Source organism: Amia ocellicauda, chromosome 6 (assembly GCF_036373705.1).
Source record: "Amia ocellicauda isolate fAmiCal2 chromosome 6, fAmiCal2.hap1, whole genome shotgun sequence".
In the NCBI taxonomy this organism is placed as follows: Eukaryota; Metazoa; Chordata; class Actinopteri; order Amiiformes; family Amiidae; genus Amia; species Amia ocellicauda.
The window spans coordinates 42,181,681-42,203,210 of NC_089855.1; the positions used below are offsets into that span (position 1 = coordinate 42,181,681).

The following is a 21,530-nucleotide window of genomic DNA, read 5'->3' on the forward strand; positions in this document are numbered from 1 at the left end:
GGTTCAACACACACAGCCAGCAAGACACACAGAGCTAGCCAGGTCAGCGATGACATCACGAACCTCTCTCTGAGCTGACTGCTATGACATCACAGAGCATGTGCATTCCGTTGCTTGCCGTCTGTCAACCACTCAGTCACTGCCAGCCAGACTGCCTGGCTGGCTGGATGGGGGGGCCGTTTGCTGCTGCTGCGTACCTTAGCAAGCTTATTTGCTTTCCTCCTCCTTCGCCCACATGCCCACCTATGCCCGATCTACTGTTCACCTGGATCACAGCTCCGCCCCAACAAGGCAGAGCCTCCCAGGAATGGTACAAACTCATCCACGTTCCCCTCCATGGAAAGCTTTAGCAAAAGGCAAAAGCATTATAAGTAATGAAAAGGAACCCGAGTCCAAGACGCTTCCGACCAGCCATACATATTTGTGTGTATTAAAGATCACATTTTATTACATTTTGTTTTTCTGTACTTTATTACATCTTATTGTGATTTTTAATTATATTGTTTATTTTCCATATGTATGTATGTATGTATGTATGTATGTCCAATTGCTTTGACAATACAAATGCACTGAATTGAGATATCTATGCATATTCCAATATTTGCTGCAGGATTTACAGATTGAGTGAGGGGGTCAATATGTTTGATTCAGAACTAACTACTGCTTCCTCAATTTTGTTTTGAACATAATTTAAAAGAAAAGTGGGCTATACATTGGTCTGGAAAAAAGGAGCAGTGGTCCCTAAGACAATTCTTTTAGTTTTTTGACACAATTCCTAAAACCCATTTTCTGTAAAATATGTTATCAACTTGCATTAATAGATCATCCAAACTACAATCATACTGTAAGAGAATTTGAATGCTTGGTTTTTCAGTCAATCTAAATAAATAGTTGAACTGAAAACTCATAGGTCAATTGGTTTCTCTTTGTTAGATTCTTTTTAGAGGGAAGATGTGGTCAAGTCACAGATGTGCAATAATAATTTATTTTGACAAAAATAGGAAACTAATATCAATCAATTATATTACTGAAAATAAGTAATATTAAGCTTCTGCTGGATTACAGTAAGAAACAGATAATACCCATTTTCTTCTTTCTCCTCACAGTACAGCTTATAGGCCAGTCTGATCAGGCAGAAAGCAGTGTGTCTCTCTCTTTCTCCCTCCAGCTCTCTCTTGTGTCTCGTTGCAGGATGAAGAAGTTAAGACAACTCAAATTCTCTTTGTTTACCCTTTTATAAGGTTTCCTTCCAACCAATAGCATTTTGCCACCACTACTGACTTGGGTGTCTTATGCTAAAGTAATCTAGAAGTGGGGGGTCATTTCAAATTTGGCTAAGAGCCAATCAGAGGACAGGTCCCTTTTGGTCTCTGGTCATAAAGATAGGGTTACCAGGGCTACCAGGGGCTACCAGGGGCTACCAGGGAGGAGATCTGTTTCCTCTACCAATCCAGATGGTATAAAATTTCCCATAGAAAAATACATTCTAACAAATAATATCTTACAGTACAAAACAGGGATTAAATTAAGTATTTTAACCACAAAGTATTGGCTACAGTTATGATGCCTACTTCACTGTTCATATACATTCAGTTTCTGAGGTCTGGACCACTGCACAGTAGTCCCTGGAGTTGTAGTCCAGACCACTGCAAAATTCGTGCTGAAGTGATCTGGAACACCACGCAATGGCCGAAGGACCACTGCAAACTTGGATTTCAATGTTTTTGTGTAATCCATTTTGCAATAGCACCTACCATGTTCCTTTGTGGTGAGCTGGTTAATTCTGATCTGGGAAAACCACAATCCTGCAGGTTTAATAAGTCTGTCTACACATCAGTCCCTGAGTACCTTCAACCAATGGTCATTTTGACCAATTAAGCCCAAGAATTGAGTCAATTAAGTTGTCAAGGACTACCCAGTAAAGACGTGAACTCACGACTAGGTCACACTGTGAGCTCTCCAGAGCAGACATTACACTGAGCTCAGTGTGAGCTCACTTAGCGCTTTTCCACCGACATGGTGCCGGTACTGGAGCCAGAGCCGCTGCTCGGCCTGGGATCCAGCTGATCTTCTTGTGAACCGGCCCGCTTTTCCACCGGTTTTAGAATCGAACGCTGACGTCACTGGATGTGGGCGTTCCCAAGCGTGGAGTAGAAGTGGAGAAACACAGCAATAATAATCAGCACAGAGTCGACTGCGTCTTTAACTTCACAATCGAACTCATTCCGCGTCTATGGCAAATCGTAACCCTAATGTTACATATGTTCCATAAATATGTGTTTTGCAGAATACACAAGCAAATGTTATGGAATATCAGCATTTTATCGACACACATAATAGAACTTATTGTTCTTTAACATTGATGAGAATAATTCACATGAATTAACTTACTGTTGAAGATGTAACCCTTACCCAGTGGCTAACCCTAACTCTATGTTACAAATTTTCCCTAAACACTTATTTTGCAAGATCAATGAAAAAACTTTAGGAATTTGACACTTTTAAAGATACACATAGGTAATACCAAAGTGCTTTAACAATGCCAAAAATAATAATGCGTTTATCTTTAATAGTGAAGATATTGTATAGATGTATATCTTTCATATACACAAATAGAAAAAATGGTTTCCAAACTGAATATAGAACTGAAACTTTCAGACAATCCATGAAAAATGGAATGTAATTATTTACACTTCTTAACAATTCTATATATCAATTATATTCATACCCCTAACCCAAACACTAAGCCTAACTTTAAGTTAAAAATGTTCCCTAAACACTTATTTTGCAGGATCAATAAAAAACTTTCAGGATTTTTTAAACTTTTACTGACACACATAGTGAAAAGAGATGTGTTATAACTTTAACGTAAATAATAATCTGAATATCTTTAGTTGTTTTGACATTATTAAGATATAATGCATCTTTCACATAGGGAACATTTGTAACATGATAGGAAAAACAAACAAATGATGTAACTTTGAAAATATTCAATATCACAGCGTACAATTTGTCAGGCTTCATGAAAATGGAATTTATGACATACTCTGTAAAAATCAAGCCAACAGCATTTGTTGTTCACGAGAGAAAAAATATGAGCTGGTGTATAAACACACATACGATTATACAGCATGTCTTGCAGCTTCGCAAGACCTAATTTCAAATGTTGTTGGTAAATTATATAATTAGTGAGGACCATCTATTTGCATTTGTTCCCCTCTATAATTGCTAAAATAAAGTTTTACTGACATTTTATTGACCCTACCACTGCATAGGACACATCTGTAACATGAACGCTACTGAATGGCACATACATTGAAAACTACAGAGAATTGAGACAAATCCACTTTACACTTAATCTTAATAATCTTAAAACGTTTCCAACCAAGGCAAAACCCACTTGAAATACGTTAATTCACATTTTTGGTAACAAAAAGAGAGATTGTTACATATGTTCCCTATGATGCATCTACAGAGCGAGAGACAGAGAGAGAGAGAGAGAGAGGGAGACAGAGAGAGACAGACAGACAGACAGACAAACACTAACACAGCCACCCACCCACCCACTCACACACACACACACACACACAGCCAGCAAGACACACAGAGCCAGCCAGCTCAGCGATGACATCACGAACCTCTATCTGAGCTGACTGCTATGACATCACAGAGCACGTGCATTCCGTTGCTTGCCGTCTGTCAACCACTCAGTCACTGCCAGCCAGACTGCCTGGCTGGCTGGATGGGGGGCTGTTTGCTGCTGCTGCATACCTTAGCAAGCTTATTTGCTTGACCGGCCTTCCTCCTCCTCCGCCCACATGCCCACCTATGCCCTATCTGCTGTTCACCTGGATCACAGCTCCGCCTCAACAAGGCAGAGCCTCCCAAGAATGGTTCAAACTCATCCACGTTCCCCTCCAATACAAATGTTCTGAATTGAGAGATAGAAGTGCTAGGGCACATCTGTAACATAAACTAGGGAACATTCATAACATACAGGGAACATTTGTAAAACTAATTAGGGAACCTTTGTGACATAATAAAAGGACATACTGGTAGGTGTTGGGTACTGTGGAAGGAAAGTTAGAATTCTTTCCCTCAATTCTACTCTCTTGTATACTTAAGAAAGATAAGGTCAAGCCAGGAGGACATGCCAGAAGGTAGCTTGTTTTCTGTTCGTTATTTACGATGATGACCTTGGAGATATTGTCAAACAGTATGATTGAAGTGCCTGCCCCCTAATCCATGTGTTGACCTATGAACTCTGATATATATTCTGCTTAGCTAACTCTCTAATGATAATATAGTAATGACTCTGTGATTGTAACCAGATCTTTGTTTTTTGTGTATAAAAGCCTCTGACTTTTAAATGAAGGCAGAGCGACTTTGGGATCTTCTTGATTCACTGTTCCTCTCCACGCTGCGTGTATTAAAGGCATTGCAACGAACGTTCCAACCTGATTGAAGATGGTTTTTCTTCCACATTACATGGCGACGAGGATGGGATTGCTAACCCTGACACAGAGGACTGGAATGGCCAGACCAATGACCAGCAAAACCGCGCCAGCAAAATAGAAAAAGGTAAAGGAACCTTTTTGAAAAATTCCCTACTGCGGTGCTTTGCTTTCACTTGTCTGCTCGCCTGGCCCTCTGACGATCAGGTAACGCAATCTATATTTTATTAAACGTTGTTGCATGCCTTATATCAATTACTTGAGGCAGGAAATGTTTTCTTGCTTGTTAAGAAACAAAGTTTCTTAGTGTTACCATAGACTTGACTGTGTCTTCTTGTTTATGAAGTAATAGGACTGTGTCTTCCTGTTTGGGTTCCCGTAGACAAAAGTGTGTCTGTAGAACTGCAGGGTAGGTTTGACCTACAATTTGAAAAAAAAAATGGTTCAATATCTGATATGCCGGTGATAATATACACTCACCTAAAGGATTATTAGGAACACCTGTTCAATTTCTCATTAATGCAATTATCTAACCAACCAATCACATGGCAGTTGCTTCAATGCATTTAGGGGTGTGGTCCTGGTCAAGACAATCTCCTGAACTCCAAACTGAATGTCTGAATGGGAAAGATAGGTGATTTAAGCAATTTTGAGCGTGGCATGGTTGTTGGTGACAGACGGGCCGGTCTGAGTATTTCACAATCTGCTCAGTTACTGGGATTTTCACGCACAATCATTTCTAGGGTTTACAAAGAATGGTGTGAAAAGGGAAAAACATCCAGTATGCGGCAGTCCTGTGGGCGAAAATGCCTTGTTGATGCTAGAGGTCAGAGGAGAATGGGCCGACTGATTCAAGCTGATAGAAGAGCAACTTTGACTGAAATAACCACTCGTTACAACCGAGGTATGCAGCAAAGCATTTGTGAAGCCACAACACGTACAACCTTGAGGCGGATGGGCTACAACAGCAGAAGACCCCACTGGGTACCACTCATCTCCACTACAAATAGGAAAAAGAGGTTACAATTTGCACAAGCTCACCAAAATTGGACAGTTGAAGACTGGAAAAATGTTGCCTGGTCTGATGAGTCTCGATTTCTGTTGAGACATTCAGATGGTAGAGTCAGAATTTGGCGTAAACAGAATGAGAACATGGATCCATCATGCCTTGTTACCACTGTGCAGGCTGGTGGTGGTGGTGTAATGGTGTGGGGGATGTTTTCTTGGCACACTTTAGGCCCCTTAGTGCCAATTGGGCATCGTTTAAATGCCACGGCCTACCTGAGCATTGTTTCTGACCATGTCCATCCCTTTATGACCACCATGTACCCATCCTCTGATGTCTACTTCCAGCAGGATAATGCACCATGTCACAAAGGTCGAATAATTTCAAATTGGTTTCTTGAACATGACAATGAGTTCACTGTACTAAACTGGCCCCCACAGTCACCAGATCTCAACCCAATAGAGCATCTTTGGGATGTGGTGGAACGGGAGCTTCGTGCCCTGGATGTGCATCCCACAAATCTCCATCAACTGCAAGATGCTATCCCACCAATATGGGCCAACATTTCTAAAGAATGCTTTCAGCACCTTGTTGAATCAATGCCACGTAGAATTAAGGCAGTTCTGAAGGCGAAAGGGGGTCAAACACAGTATTAGTATGGTGTTCCTAATAATCCTTTAGGTGAGTGTAAAAGCACGTGTTTTGTAGAACCATAAATGGTAAATGAAGAAACGTCATGAAGTTATATACAAGTTATATAAATGCAAACATATTGAAAAACATGTTTGTTATTATTCGTATATAGGATTTATTTTAATTTGTGTTTTGTTATATTTTTATTTCTTTTTACTTTTTTTTCTTTTCTCCCCTGTCATTTTGTTATTATTTTGTGCTTGTATGTCTTGGTAGTTGTGTACAAAACGTTACATAGAAAATGCGTGGTAACGGCTCCAGTAAAACGGGTGACCCGCCACCCAAAGGTACACATGTCAGATATATGTATGATAACTATGGAGTGAAGATGTGTGCGATGTGCACAAGTGGTTTGACTGGACAATAGGTGACAGAAAGTTAAGGTTTCCAGAAGATGGGACTTTTGATTCAGATAGACTTGAGCACCTAGAAACGGTTTTGCAAAAAATGAATACAAAACCGGGAGAAGTAAATAGTTGTATTTCCCAAAAGTTAGAACCAAATTGGCACTGCTCTAAAGCCAATTCTATCGCCCAATAGACTTATTATGCAATAAAACCTTTTTTTTTTAAATATGTATTATTCGTTCATTAAAAAGCATTGGCTTTGTTATCACATACATTTTTTTAGAACTAGTTTTTCACTCAATCCCCTTATACAATAATACAATACACCATAGTAGCATTATTCAGTGTGTATCCACTTACATCACATTGAAACATCACATATCATTTCACACTTCAGTCACACATCCAAACAGCACAATTCTTTCAATCCAGTAGTCACTCTAATAAACTATGGAAAGGATAGTTCATGAAATGCCCATAGTCCCACCAGACTCTGTATCCTTGTGCTTAGATTTAAAAGAGGTTGGAGTTGTATGACTATTCATGTTTCTTCCCAATCTATTTCTATATTGTTTCTTCAGGCCTTTTCCTCAAAGATAAAATTGTTATTTTTCAGCACCTGAAATCAATCAGAAATGCATTGTTAATAATCTGTCCGTCTATTCCTGGACATCGCCACCCTCCTGTTGTCAATTGGAATCAGCAGAGTTAGTTGGTTTATTACTTTTACCAGAGTATGGTAAGCATCGTATGTTTCCACCATCCCCCTCCCTCCTGTCCGTCCACACACGCTGGCATCAGTGGCCATGAGGACGGATTATGGGCTGCAGCACTTAGAGCGGAGGCCAATGTGAGAGGGGAGACTATGCACTGATGTGTCATGGCATGTGAGTAGGGAACCTGTGGACTAAATGTGAGGGAAATTCATTGTTGCTGGTTCCTGTGAAGACAGATAATAGTAGTTATTTTTCTATTCATCTGTATCAACATCAGTATTATTAGCATTAGTAATGTAACTATTCTCGATTTCCCAGGACATTACTGTCGGTTGACAATGTTGCTTGGTTTGTAGTAGTACATCTGTATTTAGTTACAAGGCAGCTCTCTTATCTCTCTCAGTGGGGAGCTGACCTCACAGACACTTTCACTGCCCCAACGCCCCCTCTGAAAACATCACTCTGTATCCTAACAGCAGTTCTTTCTCCTTTCCTAATTTCTTACTAGACAATTCAAGTTATATTTATTGACATGTATTATTACTATTTATAAACATATTTCGCTCCATTATTTGAGTTAATAAATTAAGATATTTTCCTAATAAAATATATTTTTAGAAAATAAGCATTTTAATTGATTTCAATATTGATTCCCAGATACCTCAGGAAAACAAATTTTCAAAAAAATATGTTCAGTCAATGATTTCCCCAATGAAGAGCCTGCGTGGGCACTAAGACTGTCCGCCTGCAAGGCTCATATATGTCTTTATTGTGTCACTTCCTCCTATTGAAGTCCAATCTACACCGGTACATGTTCAGAAGAACTGTTCCCAAAGCCAGATTGAACTGATCAATAGTTCATTTCTTACCTACACCTTGTATTTAGGGATCTTATATCTGGGTTTTTCAAAAACTCTTCATTGTGGAACTCACAGCTACCAAATGACCACACCTTTAAATTCCTGGAGTATCTGGTTATCTATGTATTTATATCTTCACCAAATTTCACTGTATCCTCAGATTTCCATTTCAAAAATTAGCTCTAATTCAATTTTTAACATAATTTTTTTTTTTTCTGTTTGGTAAAACTCATTCTAATAGTATTTTTATGTTTTATTTTCTGCTTCAAAATTATGCAATACTAATTTTAGCTCACTTATTCAATGCTTATAATTTATATTTCTATAGTATCCTTAAAATTCTTACCTTTTGACTAATTCACTCATCTTAAATCCAAGGTCCAATTTTAACTTTTATTTCAGGTATTTTATGCTATGCACCAATAACCAAATATTTTCTAAAATAAGACTATAATATGTCACTATACTGTTTACATTCTCCTGCTAAGGGTTTTACATCAGGCTGTCACTCAGGGCTGCACCAGAGTGCTGCTCCTGTGGATTCCAGCCTTTAGTTTTCCTTTAATTTGACTTTACAGAATTTGTCCATAATATGATTTTTAACAAACAAATTATTGTTCTTCTGAGTCTTAGAGGACACCATTACTATTTATTTACTTTATTAGTATTATTAATCTATGTATTTAGTGTATGTTTTGTATTACTTTAACATTATTCTAATAATAGATACATTATTCATTTCTAATTTCTGATGCTTTATGCACTCTGTATACAGTTATATGTCTAAATCCTCATTAATCTGTTGTTAAAACATCAATAACTGCGTAATTGTAAATATAATTCAGAAATTATTGGTTACTTCCCTTCTCAGTCTTATTCTGGACTATGCACAATATTAAAAATACAAAGCGTACAAAACAGACATTTACCTTACATAACCTTCAGACTATATATATATACATAAACACACAAAGCACATACAGATTGACATCCAAAGATAATTCAGATATTAGATTAGTGGCGTGTTTTGTTGAACCTGCAGTGTCTCAATCAGCCCATAGCATTTATTAATTTGTTATATTGTTATTATTAAAAATCAGATGTAAAATAAACTTTGAAATACACTACTTTGGTGTTTTCTTGATCTATTATGATCAATTTCTTCTCTAAATTCTTATTATTCAGACAAAGAATTATAGAAACTTTGTCGTTTTTTTATCTTGCCTTTACCATTTTAAGTTTAACAATTAAAACTTGTAGGAATTCACATACAGACACTTATTTAACGCCATTATGCCAATCCTATCTTTGCCAACGATGGGGCTATATTGCTGGACTTTATGTACCTCTGGTTCCGTCTGGTTATTGACTGCCACTGACTCTGGCCCTGGTGTACAAGGGTTTCCTTGCTTAACCTGGGGCTCAGCAGGCCTCGTCGTACCTTTCGGTTCCCTTGGCATCTCTCACTGCAGATGTATCTTACCTGGAATTCACCCTACTGTGATCCTCCGCTTTACAATCAACCTTTCTGTTTGTTTTACCTCTACCTCTCCACAGGTTCTCTTTAAATTACAATCTGAGAGCCTCACAAAATCCCGAGATCAAAATTAAATATACAGGGTGGTCATTTTTAAAGCTACTCACCCATATTTTGGTCCCGGGAGTGGAGGCAAGTTCAGATCCTCGTTCGTTATGCCAAGTTGTAGAACCGTGTCAGAAATAAGTAGAGAAGTCATGGAGATAAAGCAAACAGAACATCAATCGAGCTGCTCGGAAGCCCCACGTCAGGAATAACTCCTTCAGTGAGGCTTAATGTTTACAAACATGAGTACAACTTTATAGGAAAAACGACATAACATCTTATGGCCGTTCATCCAATCAGAAGATACAGGTCTGGGTCCGTTTTACGATCTGTCCTCCCGTGAAGAGGTGATGGATCCAAAGCAGATGTCCGTCTTTGATGTGCACTAGGAAGATGAGATCCCACGGTCGTCATTTACCTAGTGTCAATCGCCCATTAACAGAAACAATTCCTGCCTATCTGGAGAAACGGTTAAGTCATAAACAAATTTACAGCAGACATCTGTAGGCTATTTCGGCACTGTGTAATCTTTCATTACTGACAGGAGTTTCTAACAAACCAACCTTGTTTACCCTTTACTTATCCTGATCAATCTAATCTGCTCAGCCTGTATACAAAACTACTTCTAATGCTAGTATTAATATAAAACATTATATAATTATCACAAAACACATTCTTCAACGTCCTATACAGAGTCTTCAAAAGCTATCAGACTTTAGCAGCTGGTGTATGAACACACATACGATTATACAGCATTTCTTGCAGCTTCGCAAGACCTAATTTTAAAAGTTGTTGGTAAATTAGATAATTAGTTAGGACCCTCTATTTGCATTTTATCCCCTCTTTAATTGCTAAAATAAAGTTTTACTTACATTTTATTGACCAAACCACTGCTTAGGACACATCTGTAACATGAACGCTACTGAATGGCACATACATTGAAAACTACGGAGAATTTAGACAAATCCTATTTACACTTCATAAATAATCTTAAAACGTTTCCAACCAAGGCAAGCCCCACTTGAAATATGTTCATAAACATTTTTAGTAAACAAGAAGAGAGATTGTTACATATGTTCCCTATGATGCATCTACAGAGCGAGAGAGAGAGACATAGAAAACTGTTTGTCATGCCAATAAAGCACCCTTGAATTGAATTGAATTGAGAGACAGAGAGAGACAGACAGACAGACAGACAGACACTAGCACAACCTCCCACCCACTCACACACACACACACTATCTCTCTCTCTCACAAACACAAACAGCCAGCAAGACACACAGAGCCAGCCAGCTCAGCGATGACATCACGAACCTCTCTCTAAGCTGACTGCTATGACAGCACAGAGCACGTGCATTCCGTTGCTTGCCGTCTGTCAACCACTCAGTCACTGCCAGCCAGACTGCCTGGCTGGCTGGATGGGGGGGCTGTTTGCTGCTGCTGCGTACATTAGCAAGCTTATTTGCTTGACCGGCCTTCCTCCTCCTCCGCCCACATGCCCACCTATGCCCGATCTGCTGTTCACCTGGATCACAGCTCCGCCCCAACAAGGCAGAGCCTCCCAAGAATGGTACAAACTCATCCACGTTCCCCTCCAAGGAAAGCTTTAGCAAAAGGCAAAAGCATTATAAGTAATGAAGAGGAACCCGAGTCCAAGACGCATCCGACCAGCCATACATATTTGTGTGTATTAAAGATCACATTTTATTACATTTTGTTTTTCTGTACTTTATTACATCTTATTGTGATTTATAATGATATTGTTTATTTTCCATATGTATGTATGTATTTTTGTATGTATGCATGTATGTATGTATGTATGTTTGCATGTCCAATTGCTTTGACAATACCAATGCACTGAATTGAGAGAGAGAGAGAGAGAGAGAGAGAGGGAGAGAGAGAGAGAGAGAGAAGTGCTAGGGCACATCTGTAATATAAACTACGGAACATTCGTCACATTCTTTGGGAACATTCATATCATACAGGGAACATTTGTAAAACGAATTAAGGAACGTTGGTGACATACTAAAAGGACATATACAGGAAAGATGTTGGGCACATTTGAAACAACAAAAATGGCACTTGGTTATTTATTAGGGACATTTATACCAGTCTGTGCAAATATCTATGCATATTGTTATACTATGAAGTAACCACTGCTTCCTCAATTTTGTTTTAAACATAATTTAAAAGAAAAGTGGGCTATACATTGGTCTGGAAAAAAGGAGCAGTGGTCCCTAAGACAATTCTTTTAGTTTTTGGACACAATTCCTAAAACCCATTTTCTGTAAAATATGTTATCAACATGCATTAATATATCATCCAAACTACAATCATACTAATCATGAAGATGTTAATATTATTATATTCTAAGGGTTCCAGTCTATTGTGTATTGTATTTATTCTCAGGCCCTTCTCTTATGTTTTATTATTCTGTACAATACAGGGATTAAATTAAGTATTTTAACCACAAAGTATTGGCTACAGTTATGATGCCTACTTCAGTGTTCATATGCATACAGTTTCTGAGGTCTGGACCACTGCACAGTAGTCCCTGGAGTTGTAGTCCAGACCACTGCAAAATTCGTGCTGAAGTGATCTGGATCACCACGCAATGGCCCAAGGACCACTGCAAACTTGGATTTCAATGTTTTTGTGTAATCCATGTTGCTATAGCACCTTCCATGTTCCTTTGTGGTGAACTGGTTAATTCTGTTCTGGGAAAACCACAATCCTGCAGGTTTAATAAGTCTCTCTACACATCAGGCCCTGAGTACCTTCAACCAATGGTCATTTTGACCAATTAAGCCCAAGAATTGAGTCGATTAAGATCTCCTCATTGTGATATGGGGATTCTGAGGGGGGAACATACACGGCACACAGGAACACATCGGTTTGTGTAGAAATGATTTCTTTGCTTATTTTAAGCCATATGTGTGACTCTGCTGTTTTGATGGGCTGTATGGAGTCACTGAGCTCGGCTTTGTACCAGATTATTATGCCCCCGGAGTCCCTGCCATGTCTGACGGAGGGCTTCTTCAGAGAGGGCACTATGACCTCTCTGTAGCCTGAGGGACAGTGACTGGACACGTCTGCCCGACACCATGTCTCTTGCAGGATGATGACATCCTTGTCTCTCACTCTATCTCTGAACTCCGGGTCTGTGCTCTTCAGCCCGAACACTGAGGAGCCCAGGCCCTGGATGTTCCACATGGTGATAGATAGGGATCGCATTTCTTTCTACTCTAATTAAGCAATTTATATACTCCTTTGGAATGAGATATATCTGGAAATGTGTGAGGTGGAAAGGAAACAAATAAATAAATATTAATACTGGTGATATGAAAAAATAGGAAACGAATTAAAAAAAAAAAAAAAAAAAAAACCTCCTGTCTTACACTCCTATATACATACACATACACACATATATCTACATATATACACATATATGTAAGCATCCATATATCTACATAATTTTTAGAAAATATGTCCATATATATCAGTATATTACTACATTTATACAGGGGTGATTTTCGGATGTGGTAATAGCTAGTCACCTCCTGCAGTGGTTTCTTTGTTATGCACAGTTACTAATCTTATCAGTCGGGTGCAGATGAGGTTGAGCAGGTGTCGGATCTCCTGCAGCTCCCCGGTGTCGGTGTCGGCCACTCTGCTGACCGCTGCTGCGTAGTTGCGCTGGCTGTGCTGCTGGGCTGCTCTGTGCATGTTCTGGATGGGCTCCACTCTGGGTCTGCTGTTCTGTGGTCGGGCGTATCCAGGCTGGGGTCTGCGGTGTCCGGACTGGGGAAGGTGGTGTGCAGGTGGAGGGCGGGGGCTCCCAGGGGCCGCTCTCCTGATTGGCTCGGGGTTGTTCTGGGTGGTGTGGGTGCTGGAGAACCTTCTGTGGCCATGTGGGGGGCTGGCTGGGTTTCGGCCCAGGGCGATGTCTTTGAGTGTCTTTGCGAAGACGCTCACTGCTTGTTTGTGGAGATGGACGTGGTCAAACAAGCTGTGGGCCCCAAGAGTGGGGTGGTGTGCCAGGTGCACATTTGGCATCAGAGCACATCCCCGAGAGATCTCAGCGTTGATCATGTGGATGGTGTTGGGGTGGAAGTCCTTCCTGGGCTGCAGGGTGGAGATGGAGCTGGCCACCTTGTCCTGCTGGGTCCTCAGGTCGTTTGTGCCTGTGTGTATAATAATATGGCTGGGGGAGCCGAGGCTCTCCTCGGACAGCAGCTGAATGGCCCTCTCTGTGGTCGGACACCAGACCTTGGAGATCTTGACATCAGGGAAGAGCCGCCTCTCATTTATGAGTTTGCCATTTAAGTCTATCAGCAGGGCTACTTCAGTGTTCTTCATCATGGTAGTCTGTCTGCATGAGGGGCGCTCATCTGTGTTTGGTTCGGCCTGTGTGTGTCTGAGTCAGGGTGTGTGTGTGTGTTGGGTGCACTGTGTGTGTTGTGCTCAGGGTGTGTGTGTGTGCTGGGTGCACTCTGTGTGTTCGGGTTGGGTTGTGTGTGTGTGTTGGGTGCAGTGTGTGAGTGGTGTGTTGTGTGAGAGTCAGTATGTCTGGATGTCATTGGGGTGGGAGGGCTCTGCACATTGTGCACTGCTGGGTTTCTTGAGGGCTGGTTGTTGTGGGCAGTGAATTTGTATAGCTGCTCCTTCAGGCTCTGCACTGTCTTGTCTCTGCATTGCAGTTCCTCTCTCAGGGCCGTCAGCTCCCTCCTCATGGCCTCCCTGTCCTGCTGCAGCTCCCTCACCTCCTCCCTCAGCTCCCTCACTGTGACCTTGTGCTCGTGTTGGACTCTGTTGAGCTGGTCTGTTAGCTGCTCTGTGGTGTTGGAGGTTGTGAGCATGGCCAGCACCAGCTCTTTTAGCTCCATCAGCTCCACCTCCAGCAGAGACATGTTCTCCCTCAGCTGGGACACTGTGTCGGGTGTCTGAGGGGTGTCCTGTGCTGGGATGCGTGTGGATTCCTCGCTGTTCTCTGGCGCGGCGCTCTCCCCTCCGTTGGCAGGGCAGTGTGGGGCTGGACTCTCCTCCTGTGTGGCTGCGTCTGTGCTCTTTTGGACACGTCTCTCCTTTTTCTATCTGTCAGCCAGCGTTTTCAGTGAGTGGAACTGGCAGGGGCATGCTGGTTTAGTACCATGGACCTGTCAAGTGGTTATTGGTAGGTTCAGCTGGCATCAGAAGACCGGGAGAAGACCGCATTTACCACCGGCAGCGGCTTATACCATTTTATACGGGATGAAGTCTCTTTCCTGGGACATGTAATCACCAAGGGTGGTCTCAGACCAGATTCCAGGAAGCTTGACAAATTGAAAGATTGGCCAACACCAAGAACACCTACTGAGGTGAGAGATTTTGTGGGTCTCTGTTCCTATTACAGACGATTCGTTAAAAACTTTGCCCAAAAAGATGCAAAACAGTTGGTCTTCTGAACTACAGCCTGAACAAGCTGTTCCTGTAAGACAAACCTGTGAAGATTTAGCAATAGACATTGATGAACTGAAGCAGAAACAACAAGCGGATGTCATTCTGAGAACTGCGATGGAATGGAAAGAAATGGATAACCGAAGACCTACTGCACGACGAATCAAAAACTCCCCGTCAGCTCTGAAAAAGCTCTGGTATGAGTTTCCTCACCTGACTTTGGAAAATGGGATCCTCTGTCAAAAAATTAAAACCTTTCTTCAGAAAGCCTATTCTTACCAATTGGTTCTTCCTGAATCCCTCATTCAGACAGCCCTCACTTACCTGCATGGAAATGTCTTCAGTGGACATTTAGGGACTGAACGAACTTTGCAGAGAGCCAGAAAAATCTGCTATTGGCCTTACATGTCACGTGACATTTACAAGTTCTGTACAGAGTGTTTAACATGTCAGACTCGCAGTGCTCCAACACCAAAAGCTAGAGCTCCTTTACAACCTATTGTGGTGGATCGTCCATTCCAGAAAATTGCTGCTGACCTCACCGAGCTACCAGTCACTTTTCAAGGCAACAGGTATGTTCTTGTTGTAATGGATTATTTTACATGCTATGTGAATCTCTTTCCTTTTAAAGATCAGCGTGCAACAAGTGTAGCTCAAGGCTTGTCTGAAGACTTCATCCGTCAACATGGTATACCTGAGTCCATCCACACTGACCAGGGCAGACAGTTTGAGTCTGATCTGGTGAAGCAGCTGTGTAGCAAGTTGGGAATTGAGAAGACACGAACATCTCCGTACCAATCAGATTGCATGGTGGAAAGACTGAACCGGACATTAAAAGACCAATTAGCTAAATACATCTACCAAAATGGAGGAGAATGGGACAAATACCTCTCACAGGTGGAACTTGCGTACAATTCAAGTGTACATTCCAGTACTGGATATACTAAATTTTTCCTTGCTCATGGTCGGGAACCTTGTCTGCCTGTGGACGTTTTGTTGAACTGCAGTTCATTCACTACTCAAGCAACTCCGGGCACATCAGCTGCTTATGCCCAGGATGTCTTTAACCATGTCTTCACATGCTTTTGACATGGCCGCTGAGTAGTCGAAAGAATCTAAACTACTGCAAAAGACTCACTATGATCAAAAGCTTGCTTTTAACCCCTATGCTGAAGGTGATCTTGTTTTCCTTGATGATCCTGCCAATCAAAGGAATAAACTTGCTCCTAGATGGAAAGGGCCACATAGAGTTCTGAAGAGGTTGGATAAAGACGGTTGTCCAGGCGTGACCTATGAAATCACTGACCCAAAAGATCCACGATCCAAATCATGGATTGTACATTACAATCGGCTGAAGGCATACAAAGGTCCTTGGTCTGACTTACCTGCTCATCCAGAAGCGCTTCCACAGCTGTTTAGAGATCCTGATGATGCACCTGTCAGTCCGCCATCAACACTGACGGCTTTGTCTGGAGACGTCCCTTACCCACTTCCAGTTCCAGCGAGCTCCAGTCATCACTCGATGCCGTCTGTCTCTCTTTTTTTTTCCACAGCTCCTGTCCAGAGGGATATGCTACCTGTTCCAGGTGTTGTTCCACAGCCTGCTCTAGCACTTGAGCCATGCCCAGGTGTCACCCATTCTTCCAGCCTTCGGGAATCCAAAGTCACATTGCACCCAGAGACTATGTCTGTTCTCTTACCTCAGCGACCCCAGACTCCTGTGGCATTACCTGCTGGATGTACCTAGTGGTCGTAAAGTTTTGAAACCTGACAAGTTTAAAGATTTAGTTCTTTCTTGGTTTATACCTGTTTTCATGTTACATTACAGTTCAATACAGTAATGGCTCCTAATTTGCCATTCTTAAAAAAAAAAAAAGTTCCTATTGTACTGACATACATCTATTGTGATTTAATTACTGCAACATCAGTTTATCATTTGGAAAATCTAAGTATATACATATATATATATATATATATATATATATATAAATAAATATATATATATATATATAAAAATGTAACATTAGAAATACTGTATGATTTATTTAATTAAGAAACGAGGACGTTTCAAATAAAGTGGGGGAAGACTGTGACATTAGTTTATTATTGAAAAATATAAATATCTATGAAAAGGTATCGTAAAAGAAATTAGAAACACCGTATACATTATTTTACTTTATAGCAGGGAGAAATCGCTATGTGTTATGTTGTTCCCCTAAGAACATATTATTTCAGTTGCATGTTGTAAAGCCAGACAGGTTAGAGTGACGCACGTCTTTGTGTGGTGGATAGAGAGGAGTAGTGGCGCTGCACTGCTGTGCTCGGCATTGTATTTGTAACTGCAACTCGGCCTCCAGCACCGGCACCATGTCGGTGGAAAAGCGCTAAGTGAGCTCACACTGAGCTCAGTGTAATGTCTGCTCTGGAGAGCTCACAGTGTGACCTAGTCGTGAGTTCACGTCTTTACTGGGTAGTCCTTGACAACTTAATCGACTCAATTCTTTGGCTTAATTGGTCAAAATGACCATTGGTTGAAGGTACTCAGGGACTGATGTGTAGAGAGACTTATTAAACCTGCAGGATTGTGGTTTTCCCAGATCAGAATTAACCAGCTCACCACAAAGGAACATGGTAGGTGCTATTGCAACATGGATTACACAAAAACATTGAAATCCAAGTTTGCAGTGGTCCTTGCGCCATTGCGTGGTGATCCAGATCACTTCAGCACGAATTTTGCAGTGCTCTGGACTACAACTCCAGGGACTTCTGTGTAGCAGAGGAAGAGGAAGGCCGGTCAAGCAGATAAGCTTGCTAAGGTACGCAGCAGCAGCAAACAGCCCCCCCATCCAGCCAGCCAGGCAGTCTGGCTGGCAGTGACTGAGTGGTTGACAGATGGCAAGCAACGGAATGCACGTGCTCTGTGATGTCATAGCAGTCAGCTCAGAGAGAGGTTCGTGATGTCATCGCTGAGCTGGCTGGCTCTGTGTGTCTTGCTGGCTGTGTGTGTGTGTGTGTGGGTGGGTGGGTGGCTGTGTTAGTGTCTGTCTGTCTGTCTGTCTTTCTGTCTCTCTCTGTCACTCTCTCTGTCTCTCGCTCTGTAGATGCATCATAGGGAACATATGTAACAATCTCTCTTCTTGTTTACCAAAAATGTGAATGAACGAATTTCAAGTTGGTTTTGCCTTGTTTGGAAACGTTTTAAGATGATTTATGAAGTGTAAATTTGATAAGTCTCAATTCTCTGTAGTTTTCAATGTATGTGCCATTCAGTAGCGTTCATGTTACAGATGTGTCCTATGCAGTGGTAAGGACAATAAAATGTCAGTAAAACTTTATTTTAGCAATAATACAGGGGAATAATGCAAATAGAGGGTCCTCACTTTGTATCTAATTTACCAACAACGTTTAAAATTAGGTTTTGCGAAGCTGCAACAAATGCTGTATAATCGTATGTGTGTTCATTCACCACGTGCTAAAGTCTGATAGCTTTGATTATATATATTTTTTCTCATGAACAACAAATGTTATTTGCTTGATTTTTACAGAGTATGTCATAAATTCCATTATTATGAAGCCTGACAAATTGTATGCTGTAATATTAAATATATTCAAAGTTACATCATTTGTATGTTTTTCCTATCATGTAACAAATGTTCCCTATGTGATAGATGCATTATATCTTAATAATGTCAAAACAATTAAAGATATACGGATTATTATTTTCGGAAAAGTTATAACACATTGCTATTAACTATGTGTGTCAGTAAAAGTTAAAAAAAATCCTGACAGTTTTTTATTGATCCTGCAAAATAAGTGATTATGGAACATTTGTAACTTAAAGTTAGGGTTAGTGTTAGGGTTAGGGTTATGAATATAATTGATATATAGAATTGTTAAGAAGTTTAAACATATACATTCCATTTTTCATGGACTGTCTGAAAGTTTCAGTTCTATATTCGGTTTGGAAACCGTTTTTTTTCTATTTGTGTATATGAAAGATATACATCTATTCAATATCTTCACTATTAAAGATAAACGCATTATTATTTTCGGCATTGTTAAAGCACATTGGTATTACCTATGTGTATCTTTAAATGTTTAAAATTCCTAAAGGATCTTTTTTTTTTGCAAAATAAGCTTTTAGGGAACATTTGTAACATAGAGTTAGGGTTAGCCACTGGGTAAGGGTTACATCTTACACAAGGGTTACACAAGTGCCGGAAAGAGGTCAAGGACTCTGCTGTTTTGACTTCGGTGGTGGAATGACCTGCCCACCAAAGTCAAAACAGCAGAGTCCTTGACCTCATTCCGGCGCTTACTCAAGACGCATCTCTTCCGACCGCACTTGTAATATTAGTCCTCTATCCCTGCTAGATAGCACTTCAGCTTATTATGCTCCTCTCGTTCTTGAATGTTTTCCTCCTTGCTCCCTTTCCCGTAGCCCTAGTCTGTAACCCTACATCTTGACAGCACTTAGCTTTCACCGTCCAGGATGTAGGAAGTCCTTTAATGTACTTGTGTAAATTGTAATTGGAATTTTTAAAATGTATTTTGAATTGCAATATATTTTAGCTAAGTTGAATTTGTAATGATTGATGCCTTGTACTTCTCTGTATTTTTGCACTTATGTTGTAAGTCGCCCTGGATAAGGGCGTCTGCCAAGAAATAAAAATAATCAAATAATAATCTTCAACAGTAAGTTTATTCATGTTAATCTCTTCAATGTTAAAGAACAGAATTAACCAGCTCACCACAAAGGAACATGGATGTTGCTATTGCATTATGGATTACACAAAAACATTGAAATCCAAGTTTGCAGTGGTCCTTGGGCCATTGCGTGGTGATCCAGATCACTTCAGCACGAATTTTGCAGTGGTCTGGACTACAACTCCAGGGACTACTGTGCAGTGGTCCAGACCTCAGAAACTGTGTGCATATGAACAGTGAAGTAGGCATCATAACTGTAGTCAATACTTTGTGGTTAAAATACTTAATTTAATCCCTGTATTGTACAGAATAATAATAACAACTGTAAAACATAAGAGAAGGGCCTGAGAATAAATACAATACACAATAGACTAGAACCCTTAGATTATAATAATATGAACATTGTAGCGTTATGTTGGGTGTATTTGGATAAGAGCATTTGGGCTCTGAGCTGAAGCACTGATCTAAAGAAGACCTCTCCCCCCCCAAAGTGATCAGATTTCCTTAGGTCATCAGCTTGGAACTGGTTTGCATCAAAGTGACAGTTTTGGGGAGGATGGCTCAGAGAAGAGACCAAATAGGTTGGAATCCTGCTATGAAATGTCTGGAGAAAGGGGCCTGTAGGTGATAAAAACTCTTTGAAGTGGACGAGAGCCGAAATCCCGACATAGAGCTACGAACCCGGGCCAACCGGAATTTCCAAAAGATGGCATGGATTGACATCAGTCATAAATTAAGCCCCCCTCCAATAGGACACTGGGGGCTGAAACCGAAATCCAATCTCAAGAACTCAGGAACCAATCACCTATCGATCTTACAGACTATAAGGAACAGCGGACGGTCTTTCTCTCTCTCTCTCTCACCTGAACCAGTAACTCGCTGCCACAGCTCAACCTGTAGCTCTGTTGCCAGAACCGGAACCAGAAACCAACCAAGTCTTTGCCAGCAACAGAAGAGTTAAACTGGGAGAAGGAGATTGAGCCGTACGAAGAATTATTTTAAAGGACTTTATTAAATAAAGAACTTTACAGACTGCGCTGACCGCCTGTGCCCACCTGATCAGTGGAGTTTTACAGCTGGACAATTGACTAAGTCGACTGAATACGAAAGTGTCAGTCATTTAAATAGCTATTTGAGTCTTAAGAAACTTGACCCTTGGAACAAACAGGGCCCTGCTTTCCTCAAAGTCTTTGTCATCAAATAAGTACGGTGAGAGACCCTGCTTGCCAAAAAGATTTTGTGCACAACCTTGGAGCCTTCAAACCAGTGGAAAATCTATTTGGAAACGACTCTACTTTTGCGAAACCCCAACTTCCAAGTGCATCGACTGAGTGGAAGTTCTTGGACAAAGCCGAACCGGACTGCCTTTGTTCCAAACCACACGGACCTCGTGCCGTGTGCTGTTATCTGAGCCCGAAGCCAGAGAGGCCTCTCTGTGACGAAGTTCAGATAAGTTTAACAGTTTGGAGTTCATCATTCATGACATTTGAGAAATAAATTAGAAATGTTAATCTGTGATTTATAACTCTAGAATGTGTAATATCATTTAGTTTTCTTAAATATGAATGTGTGTTGCATTAAATTGTTTTGTTGATCATTTTAGAAATAAAATCTGTCAACGCCGAGAAATATCTTCTCATTCCTGTTTAACTGTTTAGTCTGAAATTGACACAAGTTAATAGACATTAGATTATTGGTGGCCCTGCCTATCCTTAATCATTGAATAATA

General features: G+C 40.7%; 2 non-coding genes across 2 annotated transcripts; both read right to left on the reverse strand.

The window, feature by feature from the left end:
• Positions 1-279: 279 nt before the first annotated feature.
• LOC136751938 (U5 spliceosomal RNA) lies at positions 280-394 on the reverse strand. The gene has a single exon (XR_010817124.1). It is a non-coding gene; the product is annotated as a U5 spliceosomal RNA (small nuclear RNA).
• Positions 395-11,197: 10,803 nt separating this feature from the next.
• Positions 11,198-11,312, reverse strand: LOC136752078 (U5 spliceosomal RNA). Its single transcript, XR_010817247.1, has one exon. It is a non-coding gene; the product is annotated as a U5 spliceosomal RNA (small nuclear RNA).
• Between the last annotated feature and the right edge of the window lie 10,218 nt (positions 11,313-21,530).